This window comes from Pelodiscus sinensis, chromosome 3 (genome assembly GCF_049634645.1).
Source record: "Pelodiscus sinensis isolate JC-2024 chromosome 3, ASM4963464v1, whole genome shotgun sequence".
Taxonomy (NCBI): Eukaryota; Metazoa; Chordata; order Testudines; family Trionychidae; genus Pelodiscus; species Pelodiscus sinensis.
In genome coordinates, this window is record NC_134713.1 from 110,210,098 (window position 1) to 110,236,459 (window position 26,362).

At 41.5% G+C, this 26,362-nt stretch overlaps 1 protein-coding gene and 1 long non-coding RNA gene across 4 annotated transcripts in view; one reads left to right on the forward strand and one right to left on the reverse strand.

Moving 5' to 3' along the window:
* The window catches only part of SCAF8 (SR-related CTD associated factor 8), a 206,604-nt gene that overhangs the window by 92,605 nt on the left and 87,637 nt on the right, over window positions 1-26,362 (forward strand). The window contains exon 21 of one of the 3 annotated variants that reach the window (XR_012902730.1): window positions 16,373-25,862. The exons of the other annotated variants lie outside the window; for them this stretch is intronic. The gene's annotated coding sequence lies outside the window, so the exon portion shown is untranslated. The remainder of the gene's footprint in view (window positions 1-16,372; window positions 25,863-26,362) is intronic. 3 annotated transcript variants of the gene reach the window in all.
* Window positions 2,020-21,041, reverse strand: LOC142827923 (uncharacterized). The gene is made up of 3 exons (XR_012902731.1): window positions 20,962-21,041; window positions 4,377-4,527; window positions 2,020-2,156 (listed from the first exon to the last, which is right to left on the reverse strand). It is a non-coding gene; the product is annotated as an uncharacterized LOC142827923 (long non-coding RNA).

A 26,362-nucleotide genomic window follows, 5' to 3' on the forward strand; every position in this document is an offset into this window, starting at 1 on the left:
AATTATTAAAGATCTAGAAATGTGACCTACAAAGAAAGATTAAAAGCAACTGGGCTTGTTTCGTCAGGAGAAGACTGAGGGGAAAACATGGTCACCGTCTTCAAATACGTAAAAGGTTGTTATAATGAAGGGGCAATACCTTGTTCTCCCTATACAGTGAGGTTGAGAAGAAGCTATGGGCTTAAATTGCAGCAAGGGAGATTAGGTTGTATGTTAGAAAAAATATACCAAATATAAGAGTAGTTAAGCACTGGAATAAATTGCCTAGGGAGGCTGTGGAATCGCCATCATTAGAGATTTTTAAGAAGAGGTTTGACAAACACCTGTCAGTATGGTTTAGCTAATACTTAATCCTGCCTCAGTGCAGAGGTATGGACTATATGACCTGTCAACGTCCCTTCCAATCATATATTTCTGTGATTATTTAACACCAAAATCTGCAGCACATTGAAAACTGAAAATGTGGGCATAGAATAAAAAATTAAATATCAAAATAAATCTCATAAGCATTAGTATTTTGGTAACTATTTACTTCAATATTTAAAAACTTGAGTTTTATGTTTTTTCTGAAGCTGCCATAGAATTTCCATTAGTGTGCTGCAAAATCTGGAGTCTTTGCCACAAATTTTAGGACTAGGTTGCCACAGAATACACAGTATGATATGGAAGTACTACTTAAAATAGATTTGAAGTCACTCTACTGAGATATTTTGGTCTAAAATTACTTATCCAGTAGAACAACATATAGAATATTACATGTCCTGGACATAATACTTTATTGTTGTCCGGTGTACAGCTTGTTAATTGCAAATAATATGCACTAAAATAGAAAAGAAGGCTTGAGGTTCTAATTTCATCACAGTTCAGCATTTAAAAAAAAAGTTTTACTCCTTTCTTGATAGTGCAGAGGTCCCTGATTTTATAATCAACTTCATAGTGCTTTTTTGTCTTTTTTTCCAGAATATTTAAATCCAGTAAAGAGCAGACATTAGACTATCATCATCCCATGTGTATTAATATGACCTGAAGATCATCTTAAGAGTAGTTTTTAGAATCCAAACTGCCCATGGAAATAGAAAACTGATATATAATGGACTATTAATTGCCTTTTATATTTTCATGAAGTAGTCTTTTCTATTAATGGAAATAGCATTTATTTTTGGCATCAAAATTGTAAGTAAAGAGCAGAAAAGTTAAGTGAAAATCATGGAACAAATTTGAGGACCCAGAAGATATGGGATCATTATACAGTTTTTAAGTTGAGATGTCTACTGTTCTGACCCTTAATTGGTTTCCTTTGTACAGAAGCTGCATGCATGCTACAGAAGATTAATTAATGGGTCCTCATTGTGGCTAGGTTTCTTTTCCAGTGATTTGGACTCTTCTCTGTTATTTTTTGTTGTTAGCATATATAGTTCTTAGTAAGAGGCAATGGTAAATAATTGTCTTCTCATCGAGGGATGGTTTACCCTGAGGGTTGGATTTACACTGGTACTTGGGTTTCAAGCCATGTGTCTCTTGAGGCAAGCCAATGTACATGAGTATATTACCCACACTCTAGCTGTCTAAACTTCTGGGGTACACTCACGTTTCAGATAAGTGCCAGATATGCAGAAGCTTCAGCCTTTGCACTAAGAAGAACAAGGAAATTCAGCTTAGGTTCCTCTAAGAGAATGGCTTTATCAGACTAGTCTTGGAGACAAGCCACTCCAAATCAGTGCCAAACACTTTGACATCCACACAGAGCACTTTCCCAGCACAGTTCCCCTCTCTTTTTAAATGGAGAGAATGAAACCCTTCTGCAAGTACATACCACTTGTAGTGATAGCAGAAAAGATGATAGGGCTACCCATGTCAACCCAAAGACTCTTGTCTCAAATAGCCACTTGTATTTAAACCTTCTACAAAGCCATGAAAGCTCCACCTCTGGCCATTGCACCAGCACATTTTATTGGACCAGCTCAAGAGCCCAGGCTTTATTAGCTTTGTTTCTCATGCAGGTACTCATACAGAGCCACGACATGGTTATCAGTTCATACCACTGGGCCATCACCCAAAAGGCCTATGATGATGCTGGTTTCAGGAGAGCAGTATTGCTGTGAGCATGGCCATGAACTCAGCCCGCCTCCACAGATACTGCTTGAGAGTCCTTTGACCTGTCATGAAATGGAAGAAAACACGGTTACTAACCTTTTGTAACTTTTGTTCTTCAAAATGTGTTGCTCACGTCCATTCCATGACCCACCCTCCTACCATGTGATTGGAGTTACTGGCAAGGAGGCCAGTATCACCCATTATACCAGTACCTGTGTGCATGACTCCAAAAGGCACTAGAGCTGGCTCTGTGGATAACACTATGGGAAAAATCACGGGCAACTGTGCACACAATAAACACATGCCTAGCATGGAATGGACATGAACAATACACCTCATAGAACAGTTGTGAAAGATTAATAACTCTTGTATTTATTTAACGAAGTGCCGTTTCTTTTCCGTTTTTTATTTTTTTAAAACCAGAATGACAATAGAAAGGCCATTGTAATTCCCTTTCTCAGGTATCTGGTGGAATTTTAAAAATATTTTCTCTACTCCAGTGTCTCTAAGTATCCACACAAGAATAATTTTTCTTCAGTTCCACACAAATATATCTGCTGGAAGCTACAACAGGAGGATGCTTCCTTTCTTTTAAATGTAGACTATGAACCAAAATTGTAAATATCTATTTCATTTCCGTAATTGTCATCTACTGTGTAAAGAATGGTTTTGTACAAGCCATGGCAGATTAGCCTGGAAATGTATTAAGATAGTTTCTTCTACTGAAAATTGATTTCTTCACCTTTCTAAACTAGGAAAATTAATTTTCCTAGTTCACCATTAGCTCCATGAGCAATAGTAGTGAGGTGGCAGATATGATTCAGATCATGTCACCTAATTCCAGAATTTTGTTTGTACTAGGCAGTATTTGTAGAACTGCATTTGTGAATTACAGGTTCTTCAAGTCATTATGTATCCTCCATTGTGGGTATACATGTGCTTCACTTCATTCTTGGGACCAGAACATTATTGCAAAATGTCCATTAGTCTGTGCCTGAGCCCATTTTCCTTACACTCCAACCACTAGTATAAAGAGCAGACCTCTCCAGTACCTTCTTACCATCACATGGCCTGAGTCCAAAGCTAATCCTTTCTCTTTTTCATGTAAATGTTTTAAAGTTCTATATTTTTGCTTGTGGTGTTTTGATTGTTTCGAGATAGCATTAGAATACCCACCCCGGGAACCCTGCTAGTATAATACTTAGATTATGCTCAAGACACTGGATTTCAAAAACTCCAGTTACAATGAGGTAAATTCCTTCATGGTTGGGCCATAATCTCTCTCTCCGGAATCCCTTGAATCGAGTAAGATTTTTTCTCTTGGACGCCTATAACTGATGAGTGCATAGATGAGCAATTAAGCCAATTCTGGCAAAAGAACACTCTCTGGCAGTGGCTACATGTGTGTTCTCGATCAATAGCAGCGCTAATGTGGGCCTGAGCACACTCCTTACATGAGGCTCTGATCTTTTTCATGGAGATGTCACTTGACCTCAGAGTATTGGGCACCGTTTTTGATGGTGGTCCTCCAGGTTACCCGATTCTTCACCTATCTCTCCCAGATGTCAATGTCAATATTACACTTTACCAAGGTGTTCTTAAGAACATCCCTGTAGCACTTCCTGTGCACACCACAAGACCTCTGCCCACTTCTGGTCACCACGCTTCCTCTTCCTACCACAAGACATCGTCCCAGTCCTCAGCTGAGCATAGAAAATCTGTTTAGGCAAGTGTATGTCAGGCATCCTGAGCACATGACCAGATCACTGTAGCTGCCTGTCGGTGACTATTACCTCAATGCTGCGAGAGTCAGCTTCTATGAGGACACTGCGAGATCCTGCCACATGATGCCCAATATTCTTCTTAGGTACCTTTGGTAGAATTTCTCCAGATCTTTAATATGTCATCTGTAGGGAGCCCAAGTTTCAGCTCCAAACAGCAACGTTGGGATGACTACAGTATTGTAGTCGTCAATCTTAGTCTGTGTCTTGATGTCATGGTCATCAAAGATTTGCCTTTGTAAAAGTCCATAAGCGGCACTGGAGATTTGATGGCAGATGTCAGCATTGATCATTGATGTCACTATTGCTGGACAGATAGCTTCCGAGATAAGGGAAGCTGTTGACATTCTCCAGCACTTGTTCATGTGCCATGATGATTGGTTCAGATAATGGTATAGTCAGTGTTGGCTGAAAGAGAACCTTGGTCTTTCATGCATTGAAAGACAGTCCCAACCTACAGTAGGCCATTGCTTGGAGCCCATCTTCAGAGGTGGCACTTACCTGGGCATTGTCAGCGTAGTGGCTTTCTATCACTGATGTTATTGTGGTCTTAGTCTCAGCTCTGAAGCGGTCCAGATTGAAGAGGCTATCATCCATCCTATAGGTTATTTCAGTTCTGCCTTGGAGGTCATCTTCAATATCTGGAACATGTCTGCCAAAAAGTTATTAAATAGCATAGAAGCTATCTCACACCCTTGTTTTTCCATAATAGATACAGTCTTTTATACTAAATTTTCATTGACAAGTGGTTATGGTACCCCCTGGCACTTAGAAATAGCAAGACTTTTTAAAAATTGGCAGAAATTGTTTACCTTTGTCCAAATGCAGGGTTGCCAGATTCCACTGGTTTCCATCCATGTAGATTTTTTTTTACCCTTATTACTAAAGTGATGTGTACATACAGCAAGGACATACAGCAAGGTGAGTGCTGATTGCACACAACATAGTGTGAGAGCTGTGCACTCCTTCAGCATCCAGTCAAAGCACTGCTACAGTTCAGTGCACACACCCTGCAAATTCTAGGTACACAGAGCAGTGAACAAAGTAACCCTATCCTTGGAGACCATCTTGGTTACAACAAACTTGCGGACATTGGAGATGAAGGGCCATTTGTGCAGCCCACTCATTAGCCTAGGTTGCCCATTGCCGAGCTATACCATTTTGAGAGAGCGTGAACAATGCTCAGTCATCCATTCTGGAATATGTCAATTTATCTTGGGTTTAAATGTCCAATGCCCACCATTCTTCTGCCTGCTTAGAACCACTCTCAAACAATGACTCAGTATTTGGAATAATCATCCAAGGTTAAATTTATTTGCAACATAGAATGATAAAATGTTTCTAATGCTAAAGCGACATTTTCCAACTTATCTTTAAAAATATACAGGTGGCTCCCAACTTGTGATACAGTCCGTTCCGGGGGAAGTGTCGCAAGTCGGGGCGTCGTAACTCGAACCTGCATTTACGATAGGCGCAGTGCGCCGTCGTAAATGCGGGCCAAGTACATAAGTCGGGAGTTTTCAGCGCCTTCCACACTTATAAAAATGGTCGTAAGTGCAGGGGGTTGCAACTCGGGCTGTCGTAAGGCAGGGGTTTCCTGTATACAGGCAGTCCCCGGGTTACATGGATCCGACTTACATCAGATCCCTACTTACAAACAGGGGGAGGCAACCCCGCACTAGCTGCTTCCCCCCCAGCAGACCAGGGAGACGCGAAGCTAGCGCCCCCCGCAGCAAACCAGGGAGACGCAAAGCGGCTTTTCTCAGCAGACACCTCAGCTTGAGAATAAAGGACTGAGGGAAGTGAGGTGTGGGAGAATAAAACTGAGCTCTGGAGAAACGTTTGGCTAGAGTTTCCCCTACAATATGTACCAGTTCCGACTTACATACAAATTCAACTTAAGAACAAACCTACAGTCCCTATCTTGTACGTAACCCGAGGACTGCCTGTATTTCTTTACTGTCTATCACCACTAACCCCTTTTCCCCAAAGTGCTAATATGAAATAGAACCAGTTTTAGTAACAATTTGGGGAAAAATGTATTCATTATGTTGAGCATAGGTTGTTCAAATTCAGCATGACAAGAATTTCTATATATTACAGGTTTCAGAGTTAGTCTGTTTCAATAAAAACGGGAATGGTGGCACTTTGAAGACTAACAAGTTTGCTAGTCTCCAAAGTGCTACCAGACTCGTTGGTGTTCTTTCTGTATATACATTCTGTAAAATTTGTCATTGATTTCAGTTGCTGGTTGAGTCAACTGTAATTTTCCTAAATTCCTAACTTTTGTAATATGGGCTGTAGAGAAGTTCAATCTGAGATTTAAATCTGTTTTCCTTCTTTTTAATAACATCTGTCAAAACATTTAAGTTTTAACATGAACATTCTAATTACAGTAAAACTCCATTAGTCCGGCATCCAATGCTCCGGGACTCTTGATGGTCCAGCACCATCAGGAACCCGGAAGTGCTGGGGCAGCCGAACAGGCTTCCCCCATTCAGCTGCTGCTGAAACTGATCAGCAGCTGAATCGGGGAAGCCGGCTGCAGAGCAGCTGGGGTGCTGCCGGGTTGGTCTCTTAGCGCTGCCCCTCGGGGCTGCGGGACCAACCTGGCAGCACTCCAGCTGCTCTGCCCCAGGCTTCCCCAAAAGCAGCTGGGGTGCTGCCGGGTTGGTCCCGCAGCCCCAAGGGGCAGCGCTACAGGACCAACCGGGAAGTACCCCAGCTGCTCTGTCCCAGGTGTCTCCAAAAGCAGGTGGCGTGCTGCTGGGTTGGTGCCGTAGCGCCACCCCTCGGTGCTGCGGGACCAACCCGGCAGCACCCCCGCTGCTCTATTGCAGGCATCCCCGATTCAGCTGCTGCTGAAACTGACCAGCAGCGGCTGTGTCAGGGACGCCTGGGGCGGAGCCGGACTATCGTAAGGGGGGGCTATGGGGGGGCTATGAGGGGTCTGGGGTGGCATCCCCTCCCAACCCACTCCAGACCCCTCATAGCCCCCCCCTTCTGATAGTCCAGCATATCTGATAATCCGGTACCCCCTGGGTCCTAAAGGTGCCGGATTATCGGACGTTTACTGTAATACTGATTTAATCACACACTTATTGTTTAGGGCAAAATATGTTCATTGTTTAAAATTTAATTATCTACTATTAATTTTTCATTTTACAATGTTACACTGCATATGTCAACATTACAAGCATTTTTTTTTGTTTTTTGGATGGTCAGTTTAGCATAAGGTTGAAAGCCTAAACAGTATCTTAACTGTGATGCATAAATCTCATGTAGCATCATCATATGTACTATAGCAGTGTTTCTTAACCAATGGTACAAGTACCATTAGGGGTACTCAAGAGAAGTTGGGGGGGTACATCAACACAACTGAAATTTGGAGAAAACTGATTTTTTGTTTTAAGTTTTACAGCGCTTTATTATTTTTGTACTTTTTATACCCAGAAATTTCATCGCCCACCTGGCTATGACTAGTTGTTTAAACAAATGTATTGCAATGGTAGAAAAAAAATGGTGTGTCTGAAAACTAATTTTTTTTAAAGGGGTAATGTATAAAAAAAAAGGTTGAGAAACACTGTTCTATAGTATACAGATGTCAGTACTTCCAGCAGGACAGATTGGACTTGGGTTAAGGCAGTGGATTAGGACGCATGAGATTTGGATTCAATTCCTGACACTCTGCACTCACTGTGACTTGATGCATATCATTTAATTTGTGTGCCTCAATTCCCCATCTGTAAGTGAGATTATTTTATTTCACTTGTTTGATTTGTGTGTTTAGATTGCAAGCCCTTCAGAGTAAGTATTGTCTCTTACTACATATTTGTTCAGTACTTAGCACAAACAGGCCCCATTCTTGGTTGGTATTTGTGGGCGCTATTATATTACAAATAGTAAATAAGGTCGGAGTCTTTAGCAATCTAATTGTCCTTTAATAGTTACAACGAACATTGTTTTAATCTTTACATTTTAGCAATTGTGTGTAAATATATGCAGAGACATTAAACATTGACAACAAAATCCCATTATAGTGTGGTTCTATTCTCAAAAGTGACTCTAAAAATGGCATAGTGACCTTTCCAGTATGATGTTTCTCAGTGACCAACATGTAAAATGTCTTCAGTTTAGAAATAAAAAGATATTTATTTAAACTGTCTCGCTTACAAATTCAGCCAGAGATACATATATTGAGCTGCATTCTATTTTCCCTCGTGTGTTACCATCAGTAATAAAGGCTCTATAGTCCAAATTAGGCCATCTCTGATGCCTTAGTGGTTAACTATTTACACCTAGTTACACTAAGTAAACAAATCTGCGGATGTACAGAAAAAATAGACTCTACAGGATTTCCCCTGATCTGTTTGCTCTCAGTCCTAACTTGAATATAGAGCAGTAATAAAACAAAACAAAAACTCTCTTATTGTCACTTACATCAGCAGATATTGCTCTGAATACACAGTGAACAGCTCTGTTAAGAAAGTGCCATTTTTGTGTCACTTTTCAGAGTAAAACCATATATTAATCACTTAGCAAGAAGACTGGAGGGACAGTATGTGAAGGAAAGGTGAAACATGGCATATTCCTCCTGGTTTAGGTTGTACCTTCTTGGTTCAGCACCCTTGGGATCTGATTGGTCCAGAACCAGGGAATTTGTCAGACCAGGAGAGGTCAATGCATCAGGGGCTTCGGTTTCTCCCTGGCCGCCCAGGGGCTCTGCTTTTTCCCAGGCAGTTACACTATTACCCAGGGCTCTGCTCTCCCTTCAGAGCTGTGAGGAGGGAGATCTCCCTGTGCATCTTCGTTGCTCCCCACGGCTCCACTCTCTCCCTGGTGAAGGCTCTGCTCTCTCCCCAAGGTTCTGCACTCTCACTGGTGGTTGGGGGCCCCCTTTCTGCCAGCAGCTCTGCTGCTGCCTGAGGGCTCTGCTACTGCCTGATAGCACCGCGCTCCCCTAGTATCCTACTGCTGTCTAGGGCTTTGTTCTCCACCCAGCTGCTTTTCTGCCACTTTGGGGGGGGCTCCATACTCCCCCAGCGATGCTGCGCTTTACACCCCCGTACCTCTGCTATGGGATGTGGGGGGGAGGGGGTAAAGGGCTCTGCGCTACCCTCCCCTCCCCCCAAGACCAGGGGTTCTGCATTCCTCATGGTAGCTCTGCTCCCACTGAGGCTCCGTCTTGGCCTGTCAGTTTGGCAGTGCTCCTGAGTGCGTTCACACGGTTGCCGCAATGATGCGGACCAGGGATATTGCCAGACCAGGGGAATCCAGATTACAGACTTTCAACCTGTATTACATAACCAGCAGTCCACTACCCTGCTCCCATGAAGCAATTAAAACTTCATGTGAAATTGAGGTGACGGTTAGCGGAATGGAGGTGGAGTCAAGTTGTATCTACTATCATACTCAATGTCCTCCAGAAGAGAGGATTGGTGTGTGCTGTATATTGCCACTAAGTTAATGCAAAAGTGTTTTCTGAATTTTCTCCTCTTCATGACTTCCAAGAACTAATGGAATGAAATGAGTATCCCATAGGTAAGAAGCCAACCAATGGCAACACAGCAAGGAAAATTAGAAAAACAATTGGATTTCCATTTAGGAAAACCAGTCTGCTAGAGCTGCTAATTGAGAGATTCTTGGCAGTGGAAAAGATCTCTGAGTCTCAACCATATTTCCTATATAACATTAACTGTGAGCATTTTCACCATTAAAATATATTGACTTATATCAAACTGTCTCCTAGCAAAGTTGCATATGATAGCTTTATTGAGAGAGAAATTCTGCGGCCCAAACAGATTTATAGTGTCCCTTTAGTCTGTTAGCAGAGCCTTCTCTCCCACCTATGCAAAAGGGTTTATGTATGTTAAACATTCCCTGAGACCTAACTTCATAGTCTTTATTTGTATTATCTTAGAACTTATGAAAATTTCAGAGTAGAATACACAGTTTAAACAAAACAGGTTTTTGGCTAATAAAGAAATAGGCCACAATAACATTAGACATTTTTGAATATATTTCTGCAATTTGTCAAATCTAAAATAAAGGGATTTGTGAAGGACAAAAGAGTGAAGTCATGTGTTGTGCATGTTTCACTACTGTTATATCATATTATAGTACAACATTTTACATGTGAATTACCAATACCATTAAGGGTTGTTATAAGCATACTTCAGCATTATAAAGATTTACTTTTAATTTTCGGTAGTTTTGAAGACTGCTATGGTTTTAGACATGTTGCTGTTACATTGCACTGAGACTTATAATTTGTACACAGCGAATCATTAGTGTTTCAGGGGAGAATTATTGTGAGATGGGAACAAAAATAAATGCAAGTTAAATTTGTCAGTTGGAAAAATTATTTAAAAGTAGAAGAGTTCTTAGAGACGGTAGTGAGGCTAAATCGTGATTGCCTTACTCATGTGAGTAGAATACTTCTACAATTTGTAGTAGAAATCATAATGAAAAATGAATAATTTTCAGATTAGTACAAAGCTTTGCAAGAATCAGCTGTGATAGTTCCTCTTTTCTCCCCTTAGTAACAAAGGTTTGGTTGGTTAGTAACATTGGTTTGGTTTCTTTAACACTGTACATTTTATCCTAAGCATTTATTAAATGCCCATGAATTTCAGTAAATAGTTCATGGCTGCATTTGAATACTGGGCAAAAAAATGTATATGTATGGTATGCAACTCCAACCTTTTTAAAAAAGGATCACTGTCAACCCGACTTAATATTTTTTAACAAGCAAAGCTAGTTATTTTCCTTTAGAAACTTGAAAATGTTCCTCTAAACATTTACTCTTTTCACTTATGTCAGTGTTTGCTATTTGTATTCTTCATAGTCCTTGCCATTAACATGACTTTAATATCCTAGTTTTTGCATTGGCTTTATTAACATTGTTCCACATATATCGGAAACTTGATTACTAGTTGCTGTGGAACCAGCAGAGGGAGCACTTAAAACTATTTTAAGCCGAGGGACCACATAAGTAGCGGTAGTTGCCTGCTCTTTGCTCACAGTCCAGTGGCTATTCTTTAATTAATATGCAGAATTCAGATAACATCTGCCTATGAAAATTAGTTCCTAATTGTAGACCTAATAGTACTTGAATGTGATCTGACATAATTGCACTGCTGAACTCCCCTTTATTTCTATGTACTGTTTTAAATCAAGTTGTGCTGGTACCTGTTCTATGAACTAATACTAATTCTCTTTTCAAAAAACAAGCAAGAATTTCTTCCTGTGGACACTTTGTCATAATACTTCAACTTTTTCTTCTCTTTAAACACATCTCATTTTAAAAATTAGAATAAGTGTAATTAAAAATGATCACATTAAGCACAATAAAGTAAGGAATTCTGGTTTTAGTGTCTTTGGAGGGTTTGTTTTATAATCTAGTAACCCTGAATTTAGCCAGTATTTAGAATAATTATGCTAAGCTTATTTTGAGAATATATTCTATAATATGCATGAAACATGTCTGAAGAGAGCAATAGGTGTTTTCATCTCTAAAGAAGCTTGAAAAGCAACTTTAGTTAAAACATACTAAATACTTCAATTTTTAGATGGTATACATTTGCTATTTAGCAGAATTGGCTTCTTCAACTGTACATTCCCCCTGTGTGCCTGTTCATTCAAGTAAATTCAGTGAGGCTCTATGCAGATTGAGAAACACATTGCAGGATCAGGTCCATGATCTGTATATAATTAGATTAACATAATTAATCCGCTATTGCTCCAAATGTGACTACAGCTGATCTAATCAAATCTGACACTCACAAAACTTATACCTAAAACAAAGAATATTGCAAATAATTTCTCAGTATAAATAATATTCTCGATATTTCTGGCTAGTAGGTTTCTGGTGGGATATATTTCCTGAGGTTTAAATTATACTTTCATAGTACTCATATTGATAAGGCATTGATTCTAATATCACATGTATGCAAAGTTAGCTGTAACTGGTCCATGTGTCATTTCCATACAATACTATCAGTTTTACTAGAAATGAAATGGATCATTTGGCAAGGTCTTCAGGTACCCATTTCACTTCAGAACCATAGTTACAAGTCCACACTTAGTTTTCAACTTGATAAGAATAATGACAGATCTCACATTAATCAATTTGCATAGTTTAGTAGCAGGCTCCAATTAGTACTGAAAGACTGCTTAAAAAAAAAAAGGCTTAGAGTTGCAGGTGACTGCATACAGTAGCACATTGGTGCATTTCTTTAGACAACTAAGAAAATGTCCAATTTCTGCTTCTGACTTAATAGACTTGTTAGCTTCTAAGGCAGGGCTGATCAAAATACGGCCCATGGGTTGAATATGGCCCTCCAGCACAGCGCGAGCCTCAGGCCTCCCTGCCTGCCTCACCTCTGCATGCTGCCTAGAACAGTTGCTGCTGGGCCTTGTTTGTCTTTGAACAGCTGTGAGCCTAGGGGGAAGGAGAGAGAGGCTTTGCACACTAACCCCACCCAAGCTAATTGGTCGGTTTTCAGCCAATGGAAGCTGCCTGTTTGAAAAACAGGCAGAGGGCAAAGTGACCTTCCTCCCAGCTCCTCCACTCAGGCTGGTAGCTGTTCACAGGAGCATAGAAGGCAGGGATCCTGCCTGAGAAACTTGCTGGGTTGCTGGCTAGGAGTTGCTCACATAAGTCTCCTTGCCACAGCCTGCCTCTGACACCCTAGTCCCTCCTTTCTACCAGCCCTCTGTCCTCCCCCCACTCCTGCCATCCTATCTCACATAACCCAAATTCCCCCTACCCACCATCCCGAACCCTTACCTCCTCCCAGATCCTGCAACCTGATCTTCTTGCCCAAAACCCTGCATCCTCTCATGCATTCTAGGCCCTTGCCTCAGATCACAAACCCCTTCCTTCACCCAACCTCCACGCCAGACCCTGTACTTCCTCCATTAATATCACGGAAGAGTGCAGCTCTTAACCACTTACCAAAGTCTAGGAGTGGGCCCCTCCATCAAAAATTATTACCCTCCCCATATCTTGTATATAAGCATGCCTTAGGCTTGACAGACTGCTGAATCTACTCGCCCATGGCGAGTAGATTTTGGCCGGTCACTCCATGTGCCCCCTTCACTGGCGCTTCATGCATGCGCAGTGCAGGACTAGCGAGTAGCTCTCGCTGGTGTTTGTCAAGCCGTGCTTATGTATTTGTACAAAGCATAACCCTAGTTCATTTATCGTAGGGTGGTGAGGTTATATGCTGAATTCCATATTAAGCTAGGAATCTCTGAAATTCTTCAGAAGTCTTGAGATCCATTATCATTTATCATGTGATGATAAACCAAATGGGCTAAACAAGGTACAAGGATGTCCAATTATCTGGGCTACTGTTCAGCAAAATCCACACGAATACATCTTCAGAGAGTCTGAGGCTATGTCCAACAGTGTAGATGAGTTAGGCCAGAATTATGCTGAATTTCCTAACATGTAGTACAGCATTTTGCTCTCCTTTTAATGTCTCTGTTAATCCCTGGCCACCAGACATGGTTCCAGGGTATGGCCCTCATCAATGCCAAAATGACTTTTGTGAAGAGTTTACACAATCTGAGATTGAAGGTTTTTTTCAGAATGATTGTTTGTATTCCCCATAAGATCCCGCTGGGAATCACAGATAATTCTCACTGACATGACATGAGTTGTTTAAACTGGGGATTCTTTTGATACAAGACTATGCCTTGTTGTACCAGCCTTTTCACAAGGAAAAAGCACATCATCCTTACCTGTTTTTTTGTTGATGTCTCCACTAGTGGGGGGTAATTTTGCCATCGAATTGAGAAAACAATCTGAAGTTTCATTGGGTTGATGAGAACTTTGGTGTGGCAGGTACAACAGCCTGTCCCAGGGGTGGGCAATAATTGTTTGCTGGGGGTCACTTCAGAAATTTTTGAAGTGGCCCTGGGCCGCTCCAGAAGGGGTGGGGCCAGGATACTTCCCTGCTTCCGCACCCCCAGACCATAATTGGTCTGGGGGGTGGGGGAGCATATGAAATCTTCTGCCAGCCGGTTCCCCCTTTGTGCCCCCCCTCCTTGTTTCCTCTAGGTGCCCATGCCCCTGGCTGTGGGGGAACCAACCAGCTGGCAGAAGCAGGGCTGGCCCAGGGGGCGGGAGCAGTGGGGCTGGCCAGGGGAGATTGCGGGGGGGGGGGGGGGGGAACTGGCTGGCAGAAGCAGAGCTGGCTGGGCGGGCGGGAGCAGTGGGGCTGGCCAGGGGAGATCGTGGGGGGAACCGGCCAGCAGAAGCAGGGCTGGCGGGGGCAGCAGGGCTTGCCAGGAGAGATCAGGAGAGAATCGTCTGGCGGGGACAGCGGGGCTGGCCCAAGGTGGGGGTGGAGAGGAAGGGGGGAGAGAATCAGCCAGCGGGGAGCGGGACAGTTCAGAGCGCACGCAGATCCTGAATAAAAATGTAAAAGCTGTGCCTTTTAAATATCCCCACTGCTGACAGTGAGGTTTAAAGGCACTACAGTGTGTCAGAATGGAGAGAACCTGGTGCATTCACCATCCGGAATGAGAATATGGATAAAAAATTCCAAAGATGGTGTCAGCTTTCTGAAAATAAATGAGCCCCTTTTCAGTACACGATGTGGTGGTGCAGGGTTTTATTGGATGACAGTCCATTTTTCCAATCCATATTCCCTTAACTTGCTGGTAAGAATATTGTGGGTGGCTGTATCAAAAGCTTTGCTAAAGCTGGCCCTGGAGGCTTTGGGAGGACCAAAACATACGTATTTGCGTATTTGTCATTTGCTTAATGAATATGCAAATATGTAAATGAATGTTACCGGTCCTCCAAAAGCTCGTGAATGGATTTACTAGTCCCCATGTCAAAAAATTTGGGAACCCCTGTTATACATGGTTTTCTGGGACAGGATATGTGCCAGGGTGATGCCAAAAGGCAACCTCTTGAAATGAAATAAGCCTTTTTTGTGTGGCAATTAATCCATCATCTTGCAGGTATCTCAGTCTCTATTTATAGGTGTGCACAGAGCAAATTTAATTTACTAAACTACTGTTCATGACTACATTTTAAATATGTAGTGGATACTGGTCTGCACATAAAACTGGGTCCCATTTCAGCGTCACTTTGAAATCTTCACATTCGGACTGAGCCATCCTTTTTCATTTTTATGGTGGGTGTAGCTCTCTCATTATGCGAAACAGGTGACAGGACTCCAATGTTCACTAACCAGTCCAAATTAATTTCTGCTAGATGCTTCAGAGCATAAGGTACCAATTACTTTGAGCTTCTCAAGCCAACATCGGTCAAATAATGGAGGACTTTGGCCTTCGCTCACATACAAGAGTAAAATGACTGACAGTCCATCTGTGAGGTTCACAAGGCTCTCTAAGGGTATGTCTACACTTGCACCCTCTTTCGAGAGAGGGATGCAAATGAAGACACATGAAATTGCAAATGAAGCCGGGATTTAAATATCCCATGGTTCATTTGCATATTCATGGTATGGCACTATTTTGAAATAGTGCTATTTCGAAATAACAGACGCTGTTAAGACGCAGTTATTTTGAGAGAAAACCCTTCTCTCGAAATAACTGGTAAACGTCATTGTATGAGGAATAAAGGTTATTTCGAAAGAAGGGTTTTCTCTCGAAATAACGCGTCTTAACAGCGTCTGTTATTTCAAAATAGCGCCATTTGAAAATAGCGCCATAATGTCAATATGCAAATGAAGCACGGGATATTTAAATCCTAGCTTCATTTGCAATTTCGAATGTCTTCATTTGCATCCCTCTCTCGAAAGAGGATGTAAGTGTAGACATATCTTCAGATGGCATGAGGGAAAGTGACAGGGTTTTACACCAAAGTATGGCGGAGTCCCCTGACCATTGACAGGAACAGGATATCACAATATGGTACTGCCTCTCAGTGTTGAGTCCTAAGATGCCACACAAAAAAGGTTACTTTTAACAATCAGAAAAATGGTATATAAAATCTCTTATATAATAGAACAACCTGCCAAGTGGATTTATAGTTGTGTTCACATGAAATATTCAAGATTAGACAAAATACCATTCTAATAGAAATGGTTTGAAAATTATTTTAGTCATTGCCCTAATACAGGAGGATGAACATGAGAAGTTCCTTCCACACACAATTATTTTATAATCATACAGTAGTTATGCTCCCCTGCGCACTTTTTTTTTAATTTGCTGGTGGGCTTGGGGTCCTATCCATTGTTTAGCTGTATAAGCATTTACAAAAGTGTGTTTACAAAGCAAACCATTATAGGTAGAAGACAGAAGTGTAAAATGACTAGAAAATAACTTCCTTTTAATTCTTTCTAGCAAGAGATATGAATCAGTGCTGGAGCTATTATAGTAAAGAGTGGCAGAATTTCCTTAGTTTAAATCTGGACTCTCATGCTGCCTTTTTGCCTGGCAAATCAGTGAAATTCCGTGTTTTAGTTTCCTTTCTATAAAACTGACGTGATCTATTGTTACCCACTTCACAGATGCTCTGTGAACATTAATTGCAAGAGTCAACATCTGAAAAGCATCGACACAATGAAGAAGAGCTCTAAATATTTGCCAAGTCTCCGGTTTAATTTTTATTCCATTCCCTCTATTATCGTGTCAAACCAGTGATCTTCCTGATTTCTGTCTGATTTTTTTGTCCAAAAAGATGTTTCTGTTCAACATCTTTATTAATGATCTGGATGATGGATGGATTGCACCCTCAGCAAGTTCATGAATGACACTAAACTGGGGGGGAGGATAGAAGTAAGATCCAGAGTGACCTAGATACATTGGAGGATTGATCCAAAAGAAAGCTAGTGAGGTCCAATAAGAACAAGTGTAGAGTCTTGCACTTAGGACCGAAGAATCCCATGTACTGCTACAAGTTAGGAACTGACTGGCTAGCCAACAGTTCTGCAGAAGAGGACCAGGGGATTACAGTAGACTAGAAGCTAGATATGAGTCAACAGTGTGTCCTTGTTGCCAAGAAGTCTAATGGCATACAGGGCTGCATTAGGAGCATTACCCACAGCTCAAGGGAAGTGATTATTCTCCTCTATTCAGCACTGGTGAGGCCACATCTTGAGTATTGTGTCCAGTTCTGGGCTCCCCGTTAGAGAAAGGATGCGGACAAATTGCAGAGTCCAGCGCAATGAAAATTATTAGGGGTCTGCAGTGCATGACTTTAGAGGAGAGGCCAATGGACCTGGGCATATTTAGTCTGCAGAAGAGAATGAGGGGGGGTTGATAGCAGCCTTCAATTACATGAAAAAAGGTTCCAAAGAGGATGGAGCTAGACAATTCTCAGCAGTGGCAGATGACAGAACAAGAAGGAATGGTTTCAAGTTGCAGTGGGGGAGGTCCAGGTTGAATATTAGGAAAAATTATTTCCTAGGAGGATGGTAAAGCACTGGAATGGGTTGCCTCGGGAGCTTGGTGGAATCTCCATCCCTAGAGGTTTTTAAGACCCGGCTTGAAAAAGCCTTGTCTGGGGTGATTTAGTTGGGATTAGTTGTCTTGGAGCAGAGGATGGGCTAGAAGATCTCTTGAGGTCTCTTCCACCCTAATCTTCTATCAAGAGGCCTTAGTCTATTTTCCTTAAATACAGGTTAAAAATCACTACAATTTTCCACTACAATATCCGCTCATATTTGACCATCAACACTTAGATTGTCACACCTGTTTTTTTTTAAATTTCTCTCCTTATGTGCTTTACTTTGAAACTGTATTGAACTCTGTAAAAAAAAAACTTGATATACAATTTGTATGAAAAATGATATACAAAATAAAGTTGTACTGTAGTAATAAAAAGACTTCTGTTATAGATACATTGTTTTTGCAGTAAATAAAGATGCCACTTTATCCTTTACACTTGAGAAATTTTGGTTTCAGCATAGGACAAATATTTTGCCTGTTTTTTATTTTAAGTTGGTTTAATGTTTTGTAATGTATAGAATAAAGACTGAACTCTGGGCATTCCAATACATTTGTACTGATAAATAAAGCTTTAGATTTCAATATTCACATAAACATATTCTTTGTCCCCCTCCTTTGCTTTAATGTCTTCACCTGCAGTTTGGATTAGGGATGTAAGTGAGGAGTTGAGTACTCAGTCAACTACCCAATAAGCCTAATCAGGTAGTCAAGTCAAGTACTCGACTACTCGCTTCTCCCCTCCCCCGCTGCCTCAATATTAGAGGCAGCAAGTGGGGGCAAACAGGAGCCAGTGCAGGGGGAAGCTGGTTTAAAAGCCAATTCCTCCCAGTACCGTCTCTTTGCTTCTATCAGAGACAGTAGCGGGGAGGGGAGACTGCTGCAAAGCAGCCCGTTTATTGTGGCCCAGGTTGATCATGGGCAGAGGCTGCTCCAGCAGCAACCCCTGTTTGCGACATCCCGGGCTGGTCATGGACAGGGGTTGCTGCCAGAGCAGCCTCTGCCCACAGCCATCCTGGGCTGCCGCGAACAGGCGCTGCTGGACTCGGCACAAGTCGGGACGGAGCAGTCCTGGCTCACGCCAGCCCAGAACCTCTACAGCTCTGTATTTTAAATTTAGTAAGAGCTGGCTGGCTCTTAGTACATTTAAAATGCAGAGCCGCAGTGGTCTGGGCTTTGTCCTAGCTTGCGCCAGTCCAGGACCTACCCCTGCTGCAGCTCTTCAGTTTAAATGTAGTAGGAACTGGGCTGCCTGCACACACAGCTCCTAATACATTTAAATTGCAGAGCTGCAGCTGGGATAACTTCTGGACTGTCGAGAGCCAAGATTGAGTGCCTTCCCTTATCAACTAATCATGTAGTTGATACAAATTGTATCAATTACATGATTAGTTGGTTACCCACATCATAACATCCTTAATTTGGATAAGGAGTAGAAGGGGTAAACACGGGTTTTTAAAGGGCCGAATTCTGCTTCTCCACTACATGAGTGCAAACCCAATTGAAGATGCACCTGTTAGATGAAAAGCTTGCTCAGAGTCAAATTATCATATCTATATCTATCAGAGGTATTTTCTATATCAAAATCTTCCATGTTGTTTTCCCTCAGAGAGTACATATGGCAACTATGTCTCTTATATGCATTCAATCATTTGACCTTGAAACTCTCTACCTGCCAAGCTCATAAGGTCTGTGGTATTTGTAGTCCCAGTTTATCAAATCCCAAGTTAGGAATTGGCTTAAGCATGTGTTTAAGTGCTTGCTGAATACTTTTTTAAATTAAATTAAGATTTATTATAAATATATTCTAGATTAAATTTAATCTGGGTAAATTCTAACCTCTCCTTTCCCCCTTCCTCCCTCAAGGCAACAGCAAAAAAAATTTCAACATATAAAATTTTGCATGTATTAGGAGTTTTGCTGAATTTTCTGTAATTTGTACCAACCCATCTGGATTTTGTAGGAGCAGGCCAGAGGGAAGTACCATTTTAACTCCCCCACACAATTTCTCTTTGGCACTTGTTTTCATCCCTCTTGCTGTTTCTAAGCATCAGAGTGTTTTGATCAATATTCTTACATGCTCATGCTTTTGCATTTCCTACTTTAGATGAGAAACATCCAGTTTTCTTTCCTTTTCACATTTAAGTAAGTCAGCAATAAGTCAGCTGAATCCACCCCTATGGCACATCTATCAGAACTAGAACCATGACATTCCTTACATGTATACAATTCAGGATTGATGGTCAAATGTTTGAGGCATTGGGTTGGGAGACATCTAAGTTTGTCTTGTCTCTGTCATTAGCTTTCACTCTGACCTTGAGCAAATGAATCTCTCTATCTCAATTCTCCATGTAAACTAGGGATAATACTACATGAATTTTTCCTGAGTTTCCAATAAGTTTGTTGGGAATCTTCATTCCTGAGCCACCTAGAGTAGGGGTGAGGAACCTTTCCTGGGTCACCCTCACTGACATGGCCCCAACCAAGAAACAGAAAAAAACTTCCCACATACACCAGAGCACAAGGGGGTGCCAAGCAAGTAGATTTTGTGCATTCCAGCCCCGCAGTGAGACAGCGGGAGCACTGGAGCACCAGCATAGGCTCCCCATTGCTGGGGGGTAGTGCTCAGCCTCAGGGGCCAGATCCGGCCCCAAGGCCTGAGGTTCTCCACCCTGTCCTAAAGAAATGGGGCTGTGGTAATCATCTTGGGAGATGTAGGCCATTCTTACAGAAACTATCTAACCTTACTGGTTTATGGTTTCTTTCTGCCTTCCTCTGGTCCCCATCAACACAGCTCTGCAGGGACCAGTAGAAACCCCTACAACAGCTGCTGACTTGTGAGCCCAAAAAGAGGGCATTTCACAACACAGTGGGAACATTTAGCACATTCAGAGCAACTAGTTGAGAATCAAGCATTTAGTGGAGAGGCTAGTCTAGTAGATCTTGACTAGAAACCTTGACAATTCTTGGGAAAGCCCAAGTCTTACCCATAATCTGTGGATCTGTGGTGTCGACTGAAACTTTTTAAGAATGCTCAGTTTGAAAAAAATCTTTTTTTGCAAACTTCAATTATACTATCTTCCAACTTGTAGACACAATCCTAACAACTCTGAAGTGAGTTAATGTACAAGAAAAATAATCAGCAGCATTCCTGCATAATTACATAACATAAGAGCAGCCATACTGGATTATACCAAAGGTCCATCTAGCCCAGTATCCTGTCTGCCAACAGTGGCCAATTCCAGATGCCCCAATGGGAGTGAACACAGCAGGTAATCATCATGTGATCCCTCTCCTGTCCTCCATTTCCAGACAAACAGAGGCTAGGGACACCATTCCTACCCATTATGGCTAATAGCCATTGATGGACCTAATCTCCATGAATCTATCTAGCTCTTTTTTGAACCCTGTTAAAGTCATAGTAGTGCTTCTGCTACTATGTCTAAATCATGCAAGCATGCCTCTCAAAATAGCTTGCAATATAAGGACATTTTTTTATTTGTAAAGTTAAAAGATATTGTAAAGGACAATAAGCAAACAATTATTATTGCTCACTACATTCAAGAGAAAATATGGAAGATAGTGACATTTTACATATGAAACAGTCTCTCAATACTATATTATCTGTTGTATACAAGAAGGTTTACTCTACCTGTTTAATGCAGGCACTATAAAACATAGAGATATGATTTTTCAAATTCAGACAAACATATGCCCTATCCACGAAGGAACCAGCCCTGGAAACGGATGAGAACTCCTGGTGACATAGCAGCCTCATTTCATTCTCAATAGTGACCAAGTGGGGGAAGCAGGCGCCTCAAGCAGCCATGGGACAAGGAATTCCCATCCATATTTGCCTCCATCCAGTCTGGGATTTAGTTTGAGGAAGATGTGCCAGAAGAACCAGGTGCAAGGAGGGGAGTCCAGATCCCTGTCCCCATGCCTTCTTCTATTTAAGGGAAACCCCATAGACTCTAGACTGCTATTTTTTGTGATGAAGGACCTCTGTTCCTCCCAGTCCTGTTTTCCCCACTCTAACCTCTCAAAGGCTCATACACATAACTAAACCCCAGTTCTCCTTTCCCAGCTCCTCAAAGGACCTGGATAGCCACTCATCTCACAAAGCTCTATGTTTTTAGAGCCAGTTCTCCTCAGCCCCCATTTCCTTCTGGTCAGAAAAAAAGCCCTCACATACCCAATACCCTTGTCTCCACACTATAGGTCAGGGCTACTTAACTTTGGAAGCCGCAGGGGCCACAATGATACTCACAGCACATGCCGAGGGCCACAATTTAAGTGTGGTTGCATATACATGCAAATAGCTTCTTTCACACTGATGGACATGAATACAAAGTACTTCCCACAATGCTCTGGCACTCCTGGCATCGCTTCCCTGGGGGCTAGAAATACTGGCACCCTGTACCTGTCCCATCCAGCCCATCCATTTGCATTTTTCAGTGATCACCCTGCTTGGGAGATGCCTCGCCGTTGTGGACCATGTTCCCAGTGGAGGCCATGTTCAAAGGATCCTACCTGTGGGTCGCATGTTGAGCCCCACGTAATCCCAAACTGCACCGTGGGCCACAAACAAATATGCATGCAGCCCATGGGCCACGTGTTCAGGAGCCCTGCCATAGGTTATGGCTCACCCTCCCACAACACTGGTTCCCTTTCAAAGAGCAGCAGCATCCAGAAAACCCAGTGTCCATTAGTCCTATTGGCAACCCTGAAATTATTTGAAAACTAGGCCTGTGCCTTTTAAAAACATCTTTTAAGAAACTTGTATAAGTTCCATGTCTCCCTCACTATATTAATAATGCCACAACGTGAGAAAATAATATATATATATAACCGGAACACACACAGATTTATTGACCAGTCCTTCACCCTTCGGCCAGCTAGTTGTTACAATAAAGCTTTCTTCTTAAACCTAAGAACAAAGCAGAGCAACACAGCAATATTACTGAAGGGATTCTGAATGTCAAAGTGTAAAGAAGAGATGAATGAGACCAAACAGTAATATCATAAATGCATATTTAAGCAGTAAACACAAGTATAACACTACAAACATGCAACATGATTGAGTTGACATTGCTTTGGATCTTTGAGTTTGCATTTCCTGATTTTGTATTTAATTATGAAATCTTAAAATGTACGTTAGTGCCACAAAAGTGCCACAGTAAAAAATGATATTGTGAGCACGGTTCCCTCTAAGATGCGTGGGAGCACGGCCGCACAGCTTCTTAATGAGCCTTGCCCAGCAAAGGGGCTCAGGATTGCGCGCATGGAGCTGCCTGACTGGGGGAAGGGACACTTCTCCCTTAGCCCTGCTGAGGACATAGCAGTGAGTCCCAACCGGTAGGGAGGAGATGTGTCCCTAATGGCTGGGAGAGACCAGCTGCTCTGTCTTCAGCAGGGAGTTGCTGCTGTAGCTGAGGGAGAAATGCCCATCCTCCCAGCCAGGCAGCTCTGTGCACGGCAACCCTGAGCAGGGCTCATTAAGCAGCTGCAGAACAGGGAACCTTGATTGTTCGCTCCATATTTATTGTATCTCAACAACTAATAAAGGATTTTTTTTCGAACTGATACCCTTGCATACTGGACTCAGAGAGACAAGCTAAGTCCTTTTCCTAGCATCATAAATGACAGAAGTTCACTAACACCCTATTGTCTTTTAATCATGGTCCTGTGACAACAGAGGAGTTGCACTATATTCACCTCATTCAATGTAGGCTGTGTTTGCTCTGCAGTTCTAATAGAAGTAAGAATTTAAAAAATAAGTTTTAATGGTTAACAACTAGGTTTTGAATATACAGAGCATCTGTGAGAAGTATTGGCATCAGGGTAAATATTATTAGAACTTATGTATAGAGATAGGTTCAAAGTACAACTTTGATGACATTCAGATCCAAGTTCAAACTTAGAACCAAATATCATAGTAAACCAGGGGTGGGCAATAATTTTTGACAGGAGGCCATTCCAAGATTTTGGAAAGTGGTTGAGGGTTGTACTCTTTGGGATGAGACCTATGGTAGAAGGGGATTGTGATCTGGGGCAGGAGATTGGTGTGCCAGAACTGGGAGGGGGTATGGGTGCAAGAAGGGGCAGGGGGTTTGGGTATGTTGGGTGGGAGGCAGAGGATTGAGGCAGGAAAGGTAGGCTGTGGCCAGGAGATTTACCAGCTAGCTATCAAATTAGTTTGCCTGCCTGCAAAGCTAAGGCTTGCAAAGCTTAAAACGCTTCCCAGCCAGTCAGTCTGTCTGCTTGCTTGGCCATGTGCTTCAGTGAATAACTGAGCCAAGGAGAGAGGGCATGGTTATTTTTGGCTGCCTGTTATTCAAACAAGCAGCTCCCATTGGCTTGTTTCTGGCCAGAAACCAGCTAATGGGATTGTGCTGAGAGTGGGGCAGCTCCTGAAACTTCCCCCTTCCCCTCCAGTTTTGAAACAGAAAGGAAGCTCAGCAGCAGCATTTTTGCACAGCGCACGGGGCTGCAGTGCAATCAGGGGCGCCTGCCTGGGGCCTCATCTCTATAATGAGCCAAACCAAAGAAAGCTTGTTTCTACATTCTCTGTGACTTTAGAAACAGATGAATCTTGCACAGTTTAAGGTTCTCTGCTTTTTTAAAACTTCATGGGACTATTTTTAACCAATGATTATTTGAGATCTCTCTCAATGGATGTCAACTAGACACATTTTCTTTAAACGAGTTCTGGAGAACTTTCTTCTCTAAGGTCACCTTTTCCAACTTTGCTATAAGAATTGTTTCAGTAGCTTTGTTGGAAATAAAAAATGTTCATTTTTCCTGGTGAGGCTCCATATACTAGCAGGGTTTTAGGGGGATTGTTTTGACTCAGTTTGAATTCAGATTGCTAGTTTAGATATCACTGTTATGATATAATAACTGTACTTTGAGAGTTCAAGTAGGAAAAAAAGCATTGGTTATATTCTGCAATATTTACAAGGAATGAATAACTATGATTAACTGAACAGGCCATTGGCTATCACCATTATTCCACTTAAATGCACCTGAAACGTTTCTTTAGTAATACAAATATTTAGGGTATTTCTATACTACACAGCTTTTAGTGACATAGTTGTGGTGACACAGCTGTGTCACTGTAAGTCAGGCAGTTTAAACACTTCGTTGTCACTATTGCCAACAAAAAACTTCCCTCCCTATGAGTGGCGTTTTGCAGACAAAGCACTATTTACACTACTACTGGCCACAGCAAAGCTTTTGTCATTCTGGGAGGAGGGCAACCATCTGTAAATGACAAAAGTTTTGTCGTATAATTGCCAAATGTAGCTAAAGCCTAAGTAATACTGCATATGCCAAAAAAATTACAAATGACATTTTTAATGATCTCTACCTGTTTAATGTTTCCTGGTTTTGTACTGTTGTTTCCACTGGCCTACAGTTTCCCCAGATCCAGAGCACAGACAATACAATACATCATTATCAGGCTACTGTGCAATTCTATCACTAGCTAAAGAAAAGAGAGAGGAACAGAACAGCTTTGTGGAAGTATTTCACTTTGGTGACTTACTCAGATAATCCTGTAATATATTGTTTTTATGTTAAATGTTGGACAGAGCTCTATAATCTGAATTAAGTTAGGAGATTGTCTATGTTATTTGTGTGACTGTCTCAGAGTCTACAACTACACAGATTTCCTTGAAAGAGTATATTTAGGATATGACTCTGTTGGTAGTCAGATTTCAGTGCTTTCACCATGGAGACTTGATTGATGAGCAGAGGCTTTAGGTACTAGTGCAATGCAAATAATATTAGTGTGAAATTAGGTAGACCTAAGTTTTTCAAGGATTTATCTAACTGATTTATTTCCGAAAGAATATGGTAGTACCTTTTTTTGCTGGATTTTGGTTTGGGTTTTTTGTAAGTGGAGGTTTGTATTGAACAATAATATATTTTAGGAGGCAATGGATAGATGCACACTTAGCCCAAATTAATAGCATTATACAATTATGCAACACCATACATGCTTCATAAAAGTAGTTATAAAATTGTAAATCTGTTTGAGTTATGGCAAATTCATGTGGTCCTACAAAACGTGTCTCCTCCATGATACTTTACTTTTCAAAAATATTTTAAAAGGCAATTGTAGATATTAACTGCTAAACAAAATAGTACAGAAAAAGAATCTGAATTGCACTTAAGACACTGTAGTAAAGATGCATTAGGTGAAAATGCTAAAAGCAATAATTAAATCAAAGGCAAATTTGGATTGCCACAGTGATGCTACAGGAGTGTTCAGAGAAACAACAGCGATCAGTTTGAAACTTCATTGCATAACTGCTGTATATAAAATATAGTTAAGAAATTGTCTTTTTTGTAATCTTACCCAGGTCAATAATGACTGAGAGTCATTACAATCTGATGACTCTATAATGGCCTTTGTGAAATAAGTAGGTGGGCTCAGAATCCCAGCACACATGTTGTCATGGTTGTCATGGTAATCCCTTGGCTCACATTCCCCCTGGAGGCCACTAAGACTACGTCTACACTGCAGGGTTATTTCAGGATACTAGGGTATCCCAAAATAACTAGTCCGTGTCTTTTGAGCACACCCGTTATTTCAAAATATAATGGGCTCGCTATTCTGACGTCCCTGTAAACCTCATTCCACGAGGAGTAAGGGGTGTTTTGGAATAGTGATTTATTTTTTAAATAAGTGCTGTGTAGACAGCACCTGATTTTGAAATAAGCTATTTTGAATTAACATCTAAATAAGATAGGCAATTTGCATAACTCGGATTGCATATCTTATTTCGACTTGTGGTACAGTGAGTAGAGATTGGGAACTGCTCTACTCCATCACTTGCATAGGTTGCCCTTCCATTATAGAACAGAAGCTCATTGTAGGATGGGGGACCTTTCATTTCCCCCTCCTAATTTTATACCAAAAAGGAAAGGTCACATTCTATAGTAAGAGTAAATATATAAAGGGATAATCAGTCAATATGTCACAGATGTGATTAGTATGTTTTAGAAATAATTATAAATTTCTTGAGCTACTGGACTCTTCAAAA